This window comes from Ovis aries, chromosome 2 (assembly GCF_016772045.2).
Source record: "Ovis aries strain OAR_USU_Benz2616 breed Rambouillet chromosome 2, ARS-UI_Ramb_v3.0, whole genome shotgun sequence".
Lineage (NCBI taxonomy): Eukaryota > Metazoa > Chordata > Mammalia > Artiodactyla > Bovidae > Ovis > Ovis aries.
The window spans coordinates 100,641,156-100,653,760 of NC_056055.1; the positions used below are offsets into that span (position 1 = coordinate 100,641,156).

Consider the following 12,605-nt stretch of genomic DNA (forward strand, 5'->3'; position numbering starts at 1 on the left):
AATGTTTATCTTAAGCTATGCTAATGTACAATGCATTTACCCCAAACTCTGTCTTCAAGTCGGTTCTGCCTTTTGGGCTCAGAACCTACTTGATAAACCAGTATGTTATACTCTGATATTGTTCCTCTAATCTATGTAAATGACACTATTTGTATGGTGCTCTGCCCTTCTTCAAGATTCAAGTTAATCCTGTTATGGCCCAAGATGAACCATTTGGAGCCAAGATTATCCAAAAATACATCCTATGGGTGAGGGGCCTGGTGCCAATCTAAGTTTTGAGACATTCCTTTCTTTCATTAACAGACTGCTGGTGACTATATAACATCCAGCTAAAGACTAGCAGGGGGGTACTCTTTCTGTCCCCTTCTGATGCCTATGTCAGAAGCTTTCTCTATCTCCTTTATACTTTAATAAAACTTTGTTACACAAAAGCTCTGAGCGATCAAGACTCATCTCTGGCCCCGGATTGAATTTTTCTACTCCGGGGGCCAGGAATCCTGGCGTCATAATTCAACAACAACCTTTCACCATCTCTTGAAGAATTTTCCACAGTTTATTGTGCTCCACACAGTCAAAGGCTTTGGCATAGTCAATAAAGCAGAAATAGATGTTTTTCTGGAACTCTCTTGCTTTTTTGATGATCCGATGGATGTTGGCAATTTGACCTGTGGTTCCTCTGCCTTTTCTAAAACCAGCTTGAACATCTGGAAGTTCATGGTACACATATTGCTGAAACTTGGTTTGGAGAATTTTGAGCATTACTTTACTAGCATGTGAGATGAGTGCAATTGTTCGGTAGTTTGAGCATTCTTTGGCATTGCCTTTCTTTGGAATTGGAATGAAAACTGACCTTTTCCTTGCCACTGCTGAGTTTTCCAAATTTGCGGGCATATTGAGTGCAGCACTTTCACAGCATCATCTTTCAGGATTTGAAATAGCTCAACTGGAATTCCATCACCTCCACTAGCTTTGTTTGCAGTGGTGCTTCCTAAGGCCCACTTGACTTCACATTTCAGGATGTCTGGCTCTAGGTGAGTGATCACACCTTCATGATTATCTGGGTCATGAAGATCTTTTTTGTACAGTTCTTCTGTGTATTCTTGCCACCTTTCTTAATATCTTTTGCTTCTATTAGGTCCATACCATTTCTGTCCTTTATTGAGTCCATCTTTGCATGAAATGTTCCCTTGGTATCTCTAATTTTCTTGAAGAGACCTCTAGTCTTTCTCATTCTGCTTTTTTCCTCTATTTCTTTGCACTGGTCGCTGAAGAAGGCTTTCTTATCTCTTCTTGCTATTCTTTGGAAGTCCACATTCTGATGCTTATATCTTTCCTTTTCTCCTTTGCTTTTCGCCTCTCTTCTTTCTACAGCTATTTGTAAGGCCTCCCCAGACAGCCATTTTGCTTTTTTGCATTTCTTTTCCATGGGGATAGTCTTGATCCTTGTCTCCTATACAATGTCACAAACCTCCATCCATAATTCATCAGGCATTCTATCTATCAGATCTAGTCCCTTAAATCTATTCCTCACTTCCACTGTATAATCATAAGGGATTTGATTTAGGTCATACCTGAATGTTCTAGTGGTTTTCCTTACTTTCTCTATATATAGTAGTGTGTTTATGTTAATCCCCAAATCCTAATTTATCCTTCCATCCCCTTTCCCCTTTGGTAGCCATAAGTTTGTTTTCTGTGTCTGTGACTCTATTTCTATTTTGTTATAAGTTTATTTGTTCAAAAGTCTGTTGATATGGTTGAATCCTATCATTTTTGGACAATTTTCTTTCAGAAAGTACAAGACTTATTAAAGGAAACTTATTCCTAAGAATGTGTGATGTAGTACCAGGACGTTATCTTAAAAACATAATAAAATATGTGCTCTAAGCAATCATATAAGTAATATTCACATTTCCAGGAGAGGAGGCAGCAGGTTCAGAACTGCGGGAAAAGTTAAGACATTCAATTAAATGGTTGAAAATAACTGTTAAATCAATAAAAAGTTTTAGTTCCCCAAATGGCTCAATTTGTTAACTAAAGGTAATCTTGGGCTTCCCAGGTGGCACTAGTAGTAAAAAACCCACCTGCCAATGTAGGAGACTTAAGAGACTCAGGCTTGATCCCTCTGTTGGGAAGATCCTCCGGAAAAGAGTATGGCAACTCAACCCAGTATTCTTGCCTGGAAATTCCATGGACAGAGGAGCCTGACGAACTATGGCCAATAGGGTTGCAAAGTGTTGGACAACTGAAGCAACTTAGCATGCCCTCATGCAAAGGTAATCTAACCAATCTTTTCAGGTAGCATTCCTGTAATTTGCAACCATCTTGTATTTGTATTTCTACATATGTTTTAGATTTGTTTACTTTCTTTTTAGATAGACACAAATTTTATTTGTGTTTTCTCACCCCACATTTTAATTAATTTTTCAATTGATTGATTCTTTTCTTGCTTTATTGGTTGAACTTCTTTGGCTATTTAATCTCTTTCTTTCATTCCCCCACCCAAGAGATATTTTATCAGAGGATTAGGCTTGTAACTCATTTAAACTTTAATAATAAGTTGAGATAAGTCTGGCACCAAGACTTCTAATCATTTGCTTCATTGGATAAAACTACAGAGGTTAGTGTGCCAGAGCTCCCTCTGTCCTGAGAGAAACTCCAGAGGGAAGCAGCTGTTACATGGTTCAGTTGGTCTTTTGTCCCAACACCCAAATCAGGTGACCAGTTTGCACACCAGGACCACTAAGGCCCTCATCATTGTCCTCTGGCTTCCCACTGCTCAGGCACAGTTGTTAACAAGAGTTCCAAGAATACGCAAAGGGGAAAGGACAGTTTTTTCAATAAATAGCACTGGAAAAACTGGATATCTACATGTAAAAGAATAAATTGGATACCTATCTTATACCATATACAAAAATCAACTTGAAATATATTAAGCACCCAAGTATAAGACATGAAACTCTAAAAATCATAGAGAAAAATAAGGAAAAGACTTCCTGGTATTAGTCTTAGCAAATTCTTGGATATGAAACCCAAAGCATAGACAACAAAAACAAAAATAAACATCGGGGACTATATAAAAAAACAACTTTTGTATAATAGAAGAAACAAGAGTGAAAAGGCAACCTAGAGAGAGAGAGAAAATATTTGTAAATAACTTATCTGATAAGTGGTTAACATCCAAAATATATAAGAAAGTACTACAACTCAATAGCAATAAAAATAATAACAACCTGATTAAAAAATGGGCATAAGACCTGAATAGATAATTCTCCAAACAACACATACAAATAACCACCAGGTATATGAAAAAGTGTTCAACAACACTAATCATCAGGAAGCTGCAAATCAAAACCACCAAAATGAGACATCACCTCACACCTATAGGATAGCTATCACCAAAAAATAATTATTATCACCAAGGATATGCAAGTTTGTAAACCGTGTACACTGCTGATGGAACTGTAAAAGGATGCATTTGCTACATGGAGCTTTCTCCAAAAATTAGAATTATATATACCATATGATTTAGCCATTCTACTTCTCGGCATATATCCAAAATAAATGAAATCAGGATCTTGAAGAGGTAGTTGCACTCCTATGTTCACTGTGGCATTATTCACTAAAGCAAGAATGTAGAAACAACCCAAATACCCACTGACAGAAGAATGGATAAAGAAAATGTGGTATACACAGATAATGGATTACCATTCAGTCTTAAAAAAGGAAATACCTCTATTTACAAAAACACGGATGAACCTAATATGTTATGCTAAATGAAATGAACCAGTTGCAGAAGGCAAATATTGTGTGATTCATTTAAATAAGGTATCTAAAATTTCAAAATCTTAGAAGTAACAAGTAGATGATGATTGTTGCTAGGGTTTAGGAAAAGGGGGATATGGGGAGTTGTCCATTGTACACAACAAGGTTGGTGACAGCAGCCTTGTTGCAGTAAAAATGGACTGTGGAATCAGACTGCCGCTCCGCAAATCATCAAAAGTAAAGCCATTCTTACCAAACTGCCCCCAAGCCTACCTTCATAATCCGTAGAATTAGTCTGAATGATGAAACCTATCGCGTCCTCACCCATATATCACTTTGCCTTCCTTGCTGGAAGGATCACATTCAGCATTTATGAGGCAAGTGACATTTTCCTTTTTTCTAAAGCTACTCTATTTGAAAGCAAGGAGTCACTTTATGTATATAACAATTTCTGCCATGAATAACATTTTAAAATCACAAAGACTACTGCAAATCAAAACTAGAAAAAATACAGTGATTCAAAAATATGTCTTTCTATGTTTCTTAACCCATACATTTTTAAACTAAATTCATTGGTTTATATTTAAGTCTTTGACATCTAAGCTGACAAATGATATCCAAAAAGAAAGTAATATTTTGATTTCTTAAATTATTTTAATATTATTCAACAAGTTTTTAAAATATTTGTTTCTATGCTTTTCACAGAAAAGCAAAATTTCAAATATGCCTCTCTAAAGGCAAACACCTTTATCTTCTTGAAGATAAATTTAAATTCCATACATGTAGCTGATACACTGCTCAAGATAGTTTGGGTTTGTGTAGTGAAAAGTGCCAATAGACACATAAAAGCAAATAGATCTGATGTGAAGTTTTCAGAACTAGTTATCTTGCCTCACGAGATGCACAGGAAGCATCTAGAAAGTCTGCAACAGATTTTCCTTTCACCTGCTATGATGATAAATACCAACACTTCCACTATTATGTTTCATTCATCAAGGCACATTTTCTAAAACTTGTTCGTACTTAATCCTCCTACATTAGAATTATTTCCATAACAGTTCTAAGAAAACAGACCTAAAACATACTGTAGAATGTATGTTAGTATTTCTGCATAAGGGCTTTTAGAATGCATTTCTCCTATTTTATGCATAATCTCAGGGGAAATTTCTGTTTTATAAGGAATTATGGAAGTAAACCCAATCCATCACTTATAATAACATAGGAATGAAGTAAAACTCCTCTTGTTAAAAAATGATTTTTAGGGACATCCCTGAGGGTCCAGTTGTTAAGAATCCTTTGCCAATGTGGGAGACATGGATTTGATCCCTGGTCCAAAAAGATCTCCCATGCCACTGCAACCTGTAAGCTGGCATGCCCTAGAGCCCAGGCTCTGCAACAAGAGAAACCACCGTAGTAAGAAGCTTCTGGACCTAAACAAAGAGTAACCGCCACTCGCAGGAACTCGCCACACACAGAAGAAAGACCTAGTGCAGCCAAAAATAAAAATAAATAAATCTCTTTTAAATGTGTGAAAAATGATTTTTATAGTGTGTATTTGTGATCACAACCATAAATTTCTAGATCACATATTTGATGACATTAATATATATAAGATAAACCTAATATATGCTGATTTTAATAGTAAAATATCCTATAAAATGTGACTCTTTTAAAAAAACATCACAAAGGAGCTTATTTTTTGTCCTTCTTGTTGAGATACATTTGAAATTGAATAGACAAATTTTTTATGCTTTTGAAATTGGAATAGATCATTTTTTTAAACTATGTGATATCATGTATGTATGGAATCTAAAAATGGATACAAACGAACCCACCTACAAAACAGAAAGGGACCCACAAATATAGAAAACAAACCCATGCTTACCAAAGGGGAAGAGAGTAGGGTGGGAATAAACTAGGACTTTGGGATTAGCAGGCAAAACCTCCTATATATAAAATAGATAAATAGCAAGAACCTACTACTGTATGGCATGAGGCTTCCTGGTGGCTCATTGATAACAAATCTGCCTGCCAATGCAGGAGATGTGGGTTTGATCCCTGAGCAGGGAAGATTTCATGGAGAAGGAAGTGGCAACCCATTCCAGTATTCTTGCCTAGGAAATCCTATGGACAGAGGAGTCGGATGGATTACAGTCCATGGGGTCACAAAGAGTCAGCAGTGACTGAGCATGCACACACAATAACTGAATCACTTTGCTATATACCAAAACAAACATAACATTGTCAATCAACTATACTCCCATTTAAAAACAAATAAAAAATAAAGAATGCTTGCTTCATGTTAGGAAGGCATGGGAACTAAATCATCTTGGCTTGAAAGACTATTTAAAAGGTGGAGAAACACTGGCCAGCTGTTCTTTACAGCTCTAAAATACTATAAGTTCTTTCCCTTTACAGGAATTCAACGATGCCCGTACCTTACCTTTCTCAATATAATTCTTGGGCACCCAAGCAGGATCCCCAACTGCATATGGGTCACTATATGAACTACAGCAGCCTTCTCAACTTCATAATTCAGTGGTGGCGGAGTCATCAAACATGGGAATGTCATCCAGTGGAGGTTATCATTGGTGGAGTTGTACTATCAGTAACTGGTCCAATAGTGGGTCGTGAGGGTGTAGGCATGGCGATGGGAATGCCAATACTGTTGCTGCCACTGTGTGTCCCTAGTCTCTGACTTGTAATAAAACTCTCCTGCCGGATTATGTTCACTTCCAAGGCTAGCAGGACTTGTCATGTAGTCGTTAGGAACTGTTGGAGACTGAATAGGTTCCAGGGTTTTGTAAGGAATATTTCATCCCAACATTCCCCAGCCTGACACGGGAGGGTGCAGTGGTTTCTGAGTAGTAGGATTTGTTCTTGACAGTATGCCAGTTCTTGCAAGCTGGTTATTTCCATGCTCAACACCATGGCCCAAGTTATCCAGAACTCTATGGTCAGTAGGTTTCCAAACATAACTTACAGGATGCTCCATATTTGCATGAGCTATTGTTTTGTAAGTTCTTGATGTATTCTTATTTGTGGTCAAAATACCAATCTCTCTTTGAGCCACTTTCTCTTTACAAATGTCCATTCCTGTGGAAAACTCCATTATCTAGAGCCAAGAGCCTTGGATTGGAACATTGTTAACTAGCAATTGGGGCACTGTTAACTAATGCATTTATCTGATAAGCAAGACTAGCTAGGGATAGGATTGTGTAGGCTTTGGTCTCTTCTAAAGCTTTTCTCTTGTCTATTAGCTGTATGCAGTTGTTTTCGCAGTAGTCTGCCACCCGGGTCGGGTTCTGGTAACCTTCTCTCAGGGACCTCTAGCCAAAGGGCATTTCCTCCTCTAGCAACATCTGCAGCTCTGCCAATTTCCACCGCTCTGCAATGCTTCCTCTCCTGTTAAACAGAGACAGAGGCAGCAGCAAGGCCCATGGAGGCTACCATCTAGTCACAAACTGGATACAAACTGCCTGCCCGCCCTCCGACTGGGTACTGTGGGATCTCACCTTCTTCTCTTCCTCCTCACTCTCTCTTCCTTCCTCCATCCACTTTGCGCAGGCACCTCCAGGATAGATCAACTTTTTAAAGAAATACTGTTGGTCTCAACTTTTGATAGCTGTTGTTGCTGTTGTTTAGTCCTTAAGTCCTGTCCAACTGTCTGTGACCCCATTGACTGTAGCCTGCCAGGTTCCTCTGTCTATGGCATTCTCCAGGCAAGAGTGGGTTGCCATTTCCTACTCTAGGGAATCTTCCTGACCCAGGGATCAGCTGGAGTCTCTTGCATAGGCAGGTGGATTCTTTACCACTAGTCACCAGGGAAGCCCTTTAATACATAAAATACCTCAGGTGCTGCAGAACTTTTTCATGAGAGTGTAACACAGTTTGTAACAAAGTAACAAAATCATTAGAATGTATATTTGTCCCAATGCAAAATAGTATCTTGTGATATAATCATCCTTCCTACCAATTACTATTTTGAATTGGGGCAAATATACATTCTTGCCAATCAAAAAGAAGAAAACTAAAAACTGTCACTAATGGAAAAGATATTTATGAAGTCAAGTTCTCCTGAATTACTACTTTTGTTTCGTGATTTGAAGGAAAGAAGAGAAACTTAAAACAGTGCCTTTACAAAATAATGTTTTAAATATGTTATATCCGATACGAAAAATGATGCCCTTTCTCTTCAGCATACAACTGGAAAAACACCTGTCATCTCAATGCAACCAGCTTGTGTTCTTTTTTTATACCTTATGTTTGCTGATGTCATTAAAAAAAGAGCTTTTACATAAACCTCTTTGGGACACCATGTAAGGTCTGACTAGAGTCACCAGCTAAATGTTACTTTATGGAGTCATCTAACACACAATTATGTTTGACAACCTCAGAATAGGAAATGCTTCCTTAATTATCAAAACTTTAATTAGTTGAATAACCCAGGAGACTTGTAGAATTATTGAGTGTCTGTAATATAAGGCAGGCAACACATTACAAATTCGATGTAACTTAAGATATAATTCATTGTTTCCAAATTTGCATGAATATGACAAAGACTTTGCCTCCTATCCTGGAATACTATGCTCCATTGAGTGAACCACGGATTTTCATATACTGAATAAGGAAGTAAAATGACTACATGAAAGCTCTTCTCTGTAATAGTCAAATGAGTTTAAAATTGATAAACTTTGATAGGGTTAATTTGTAGTTTGAGAATAAGTTTTAAAACTTTTAGTAAAAATTGAAGAACTAAAAAAAAAATTACAAGAAAGAAATTCAGTTGTGATTTGCTTAATTCAGCAAGAAAGTTTCAGGCATTTTTAAGAGGGCAGAGGGCAGATCTTTCAATTCTAGGCCCTGCAGTCACCCTTCCAGACACTCCTGAATTCTTTATTCAAGTAAAAAGTGTGGAAGGAGAGGATGAAAGAAAACCACTATATGATATTTTCATTGAAAGAGGAAATAGTTTATAATCTTGTATCAAAAGTGCAAACATTTATAGCTAACTTGATCCAATTGACATCTATGGAATACACAATCAAATAAAAGCAAAATAAACATTTTTAAGCTTGAATAGAATATTACCCCAAATAGACAACATCCTCAGTCAAAAAACACATATTAATACACTTAAAGCTGGTTTTAGAAAAGGCAAAGGAACCAGAGATCAAATGGCCAACATCCGCTGGATCATCAAAAAAGCAAGAGAGTTCCAGAAAAAACATCTATTTCTGCTTTATTGACTATGCCAAAGCCTTTGACTGTGTGGATCACAACAAACTGTGGAAAATTCTTCAAGAGAAGGGAATACCAGACCACCTGACCTGCCTCTTGAGAAACCTATATGCAGGTCAGGAAGCAACAGTTAGAACTGGACATGGAACAACAGACTGGTTCCAAATAGGAAAAGGAGTACGTCAAGGCAGTATATCATCACCCTGCTTATTTAACATATATGCAGAGTACATCATGAGAAATGCTGGGCTGGAAGAAGCACAAGCTGGGATCAAGATTGCCAGGAGAAATACCAATAACCTCAGATATGCAGATGACACCACCCTTATGGCAGAAAGTGAAAAGTAACTAAAGAGCCTCTTGATGAAAGTGAAAGAGGAGAGTGAAAAGTTGGCTTAAAGCACAACATTCAGAAAATGAAGATTATGGCATCTGGTCCCATCACTACATGGGAAATAGATGGGGAAACAGTGGAAACAGTGTCAGACTTTATTCTTGGGGGCTCCAAAATGACTGCAGATGTTGACTGCAGCCATGAAATTAAAAGACACTTACTCCTTGGAAGGAAAGTTGTGACCAACTTAGATAGCATATTCAAAAGCAGAGACATTACTTTGCCGACTAAGGTCCATCTAGTCAAGGCTATGGTTTTTCCAGCGGTCATGTATGGATGCAAGAGTTGGACAGTGAAGAAAGCTGAGCGCCAGAGAATTGATGCTTTTGAACTGTGGTGTTGGAGAAGACTCTTGAGAGACCCTTGGACTACAAGGAGATCCAACCAGTTCATTCTAAAGAAGATCAGCCCTGGATGTTCTTTGGACGGAATGATGCTAAAGCTGAAACTCCACTACTTTGGCCACCTCATGTGAAGAGTTGACTCATTGGAAAAGACTCTGATGCTGAGAGGGATTGGGGGCAGGAGGAGAAGGAGACAACAGAGGATTAGATGGCTGGATGGCATCACGGACTCGATGGACGTGAGTTTGAGTGAACTCGGGAGTTGGTGATGGATGGGGAGGCCTGGTGTGCTGTGATTCATGGGGTCGTGAAGAGTCGGACACGACTGAGTGACTGAACTGAACTGAACTGAATACATTTAAAACCAAAGAAATAATACAAATTATGATCTCAAAGTACTAATAATCCGTGTAAAGAAGTATCTGGAAGATACTTTTTTTCCAAATATTTGAGATACCTCAAAATATTTGGAAATTAAAAAACACAATTTTAATTAAAATGAAAATTTTTGTGTCAATTCCAATATGTAAAGAGCTTAAAAGTCATCACTCTCATCCTTACAAGAAGAAAAATTGAAACAAAAAGAAACTCAATGAGTTTTCTTGTACCTATCAGAAAAATCGCATGTGTGGGACAAACCACCATCCCAAAATTGAGTGAGAAAGGAGAATCCAAAGTGTCACAACTAAGCTCTTACCTGGAACAGTAACCACTAGAACACAAACTGTAAGACCAACTTGAGAGTGAGATACTCCTGGTGACCTGCCACCAGGGATAGCTATGGGAGGGGCTAGGCACACTTATATAAGTTATATATCCAGGAATTCTACTAGGCTATCAAAGTGAAGATTGAATTAACTATCCCATGTGTTGTGGAAGAGTAAAGGGGAGAGTAAACCTTTTAAATCTCATCCAGAGCCTTCTCCATAGAAAGCTCTCCTCTGTAGGAGGAACGGCTCTCCTAGAGCCTTATCCTGGAGCCTGGCCAGTGCCATTGAGCCTTTCTGTCTCACCTACAGTGTGGAAATGCTACCCAAGTAAAAACATTCATGAAAGGAATATGCCAGAAATACAATCCCAATGAAATATGGAGACTTAATTGAAATATTACACAATGTGCACTCTCCCTCATGTATTACCAGACAACCAACACAGTTCTAGTATCATAAAATTGAACTATAGGTGAAAATGCTACAAGACACAGCATCTCTCTGAGGAAGAGTGCACAGGTAAGCCCAAAGTCAAGAGGGGGAAAAAAATGGGACCCTACAAGATTTTGAGTCTCTGAAATCTACAGCTATAGGGAGTATTAAACAAAGCCAACTCCTAGCCAGAAATTGCATAAATCTTCAAATTTGAACATTACTTACCTCAATTCACAGTATGTAATATGTCTGGTTTTAGACAAAAATAAATAAATAAATAAATAAGGCACACAAAAATTATAGTCACACCTTTATCAGATATTACACAAATGTTGAAATTAGAGAGAAAACTTTAAACAATTATGATTAATATGTTAAGGGGTCTAGTGGGAAAAAAAGAAAGATAACATGAAATAGATGAGAACTGTAAGGAAAGGAGGAAATTCTTAAAAAGGATAAAAGTTAACTTCTACAAATCCAAAACTCTATAAAAGTAATGAAAAATGCCTTTATGTAGTTCATCAGATTCACCATGGCTAAAGAAATAATCAGTGAGTTTAAAGATATGTTAATAAAAATATCCCAAAGTGAAATGAAAAGAGAAAAAGGATGAAAAAGATCTAAGATCCAGAAACTATAGGAAATTTTCAAAAGATACAATATTCACACACAACAATGGCAAAAAAAGAAAGAAAAACAAATAGATACACACAATATATATAGAATATTTGAATAATTATAAAAACTTTTCCAAATTTAATGACATACCAAATCCAAAACCTGCATCTAGGTATATCATAATCAACCAGCAGAAAACAAAAGACAAAGAAAATTGGTAAAGAATCTGCCTGCAATGCAGGAGACCTGGGTTTCATTCCTGGGTTGCAAAGATCCCTTGGAGAAGGAAATGGCAATCTACTCCAGTATTCTTGCCTAGATAATCCCATGGACAGAGGAGCCTGGTGGGCTATAGTCCATGGGGGCGCAAGAATTGGACACGACTTAGCAACTAAACCACCACCCCACCAGAGAGGAATAAGAGTAAAAATTATGATGGACTTCTTATCAGAAATCATGTAACATTCTACAGAGTTCCTCAGCAATGAGATGTGGGCTGCATTCCTAATGGACACCACAGTTATGGGACAATTTAAAATGCCACAGTGTTTCTTTCTGTAAAACAGAAGTCTATTTCTTCAATAAATTTTCCTCTGGTAGTTGCAAATATCTGACTAGATTCCAGAGTTCTGTAAAAGTTGATTTTGACAATTTCCCCAGCTCATTAACAGCCCTAAAATTCCTTACTTCTCCATTTTGGTTTCCATCTTTATCTTAAAAATTGTGCCTATGCAAGAATGTCTTTTCAAAATGCATGAGTGACTTAATATTTTCTCAAGGTGCAAGTGTAAATAAACTGCCACAATTACCAAGGGTTACACAAAATATACCAGAATAATAAAAACCTCAAAGCATGAAATTAAAAAGTCTTAGTGGCAAAGGTGGGTTTCCCTGGTGGCTTAGTGGTAAAGAATCCCCCTGCCAATGCAGGAGACTCAGGTTTGATCCCTGGATTGGGAAGATCCCCTGGAGAAGCATATGGCAGCCCCTCCAATATCCTTGACTGGGAAATCCCATGGGCAGAGGAGCCTCGTGGGCTACAGTTCATGGTGTTACAAAGAGTAGGACATGACTGAGCATACATGCATGCTGTGTTACACA

At 37.7% G+C, this 12,605-nt stretch overlaps 1 pseudogene; it reads right to left on the bottom strand.

Moving 5' to 3' along the window:
* Positions 1-6,149: 6,149 nt before the first annotated feature.
* LOC101107000 (abl interactor 1-like) lies at positions 6,150-12,199 on the bottom strand (annotated as a pseudogene).
* Positions 12,200-12,605: the final 406 nt, after the last annotated feature.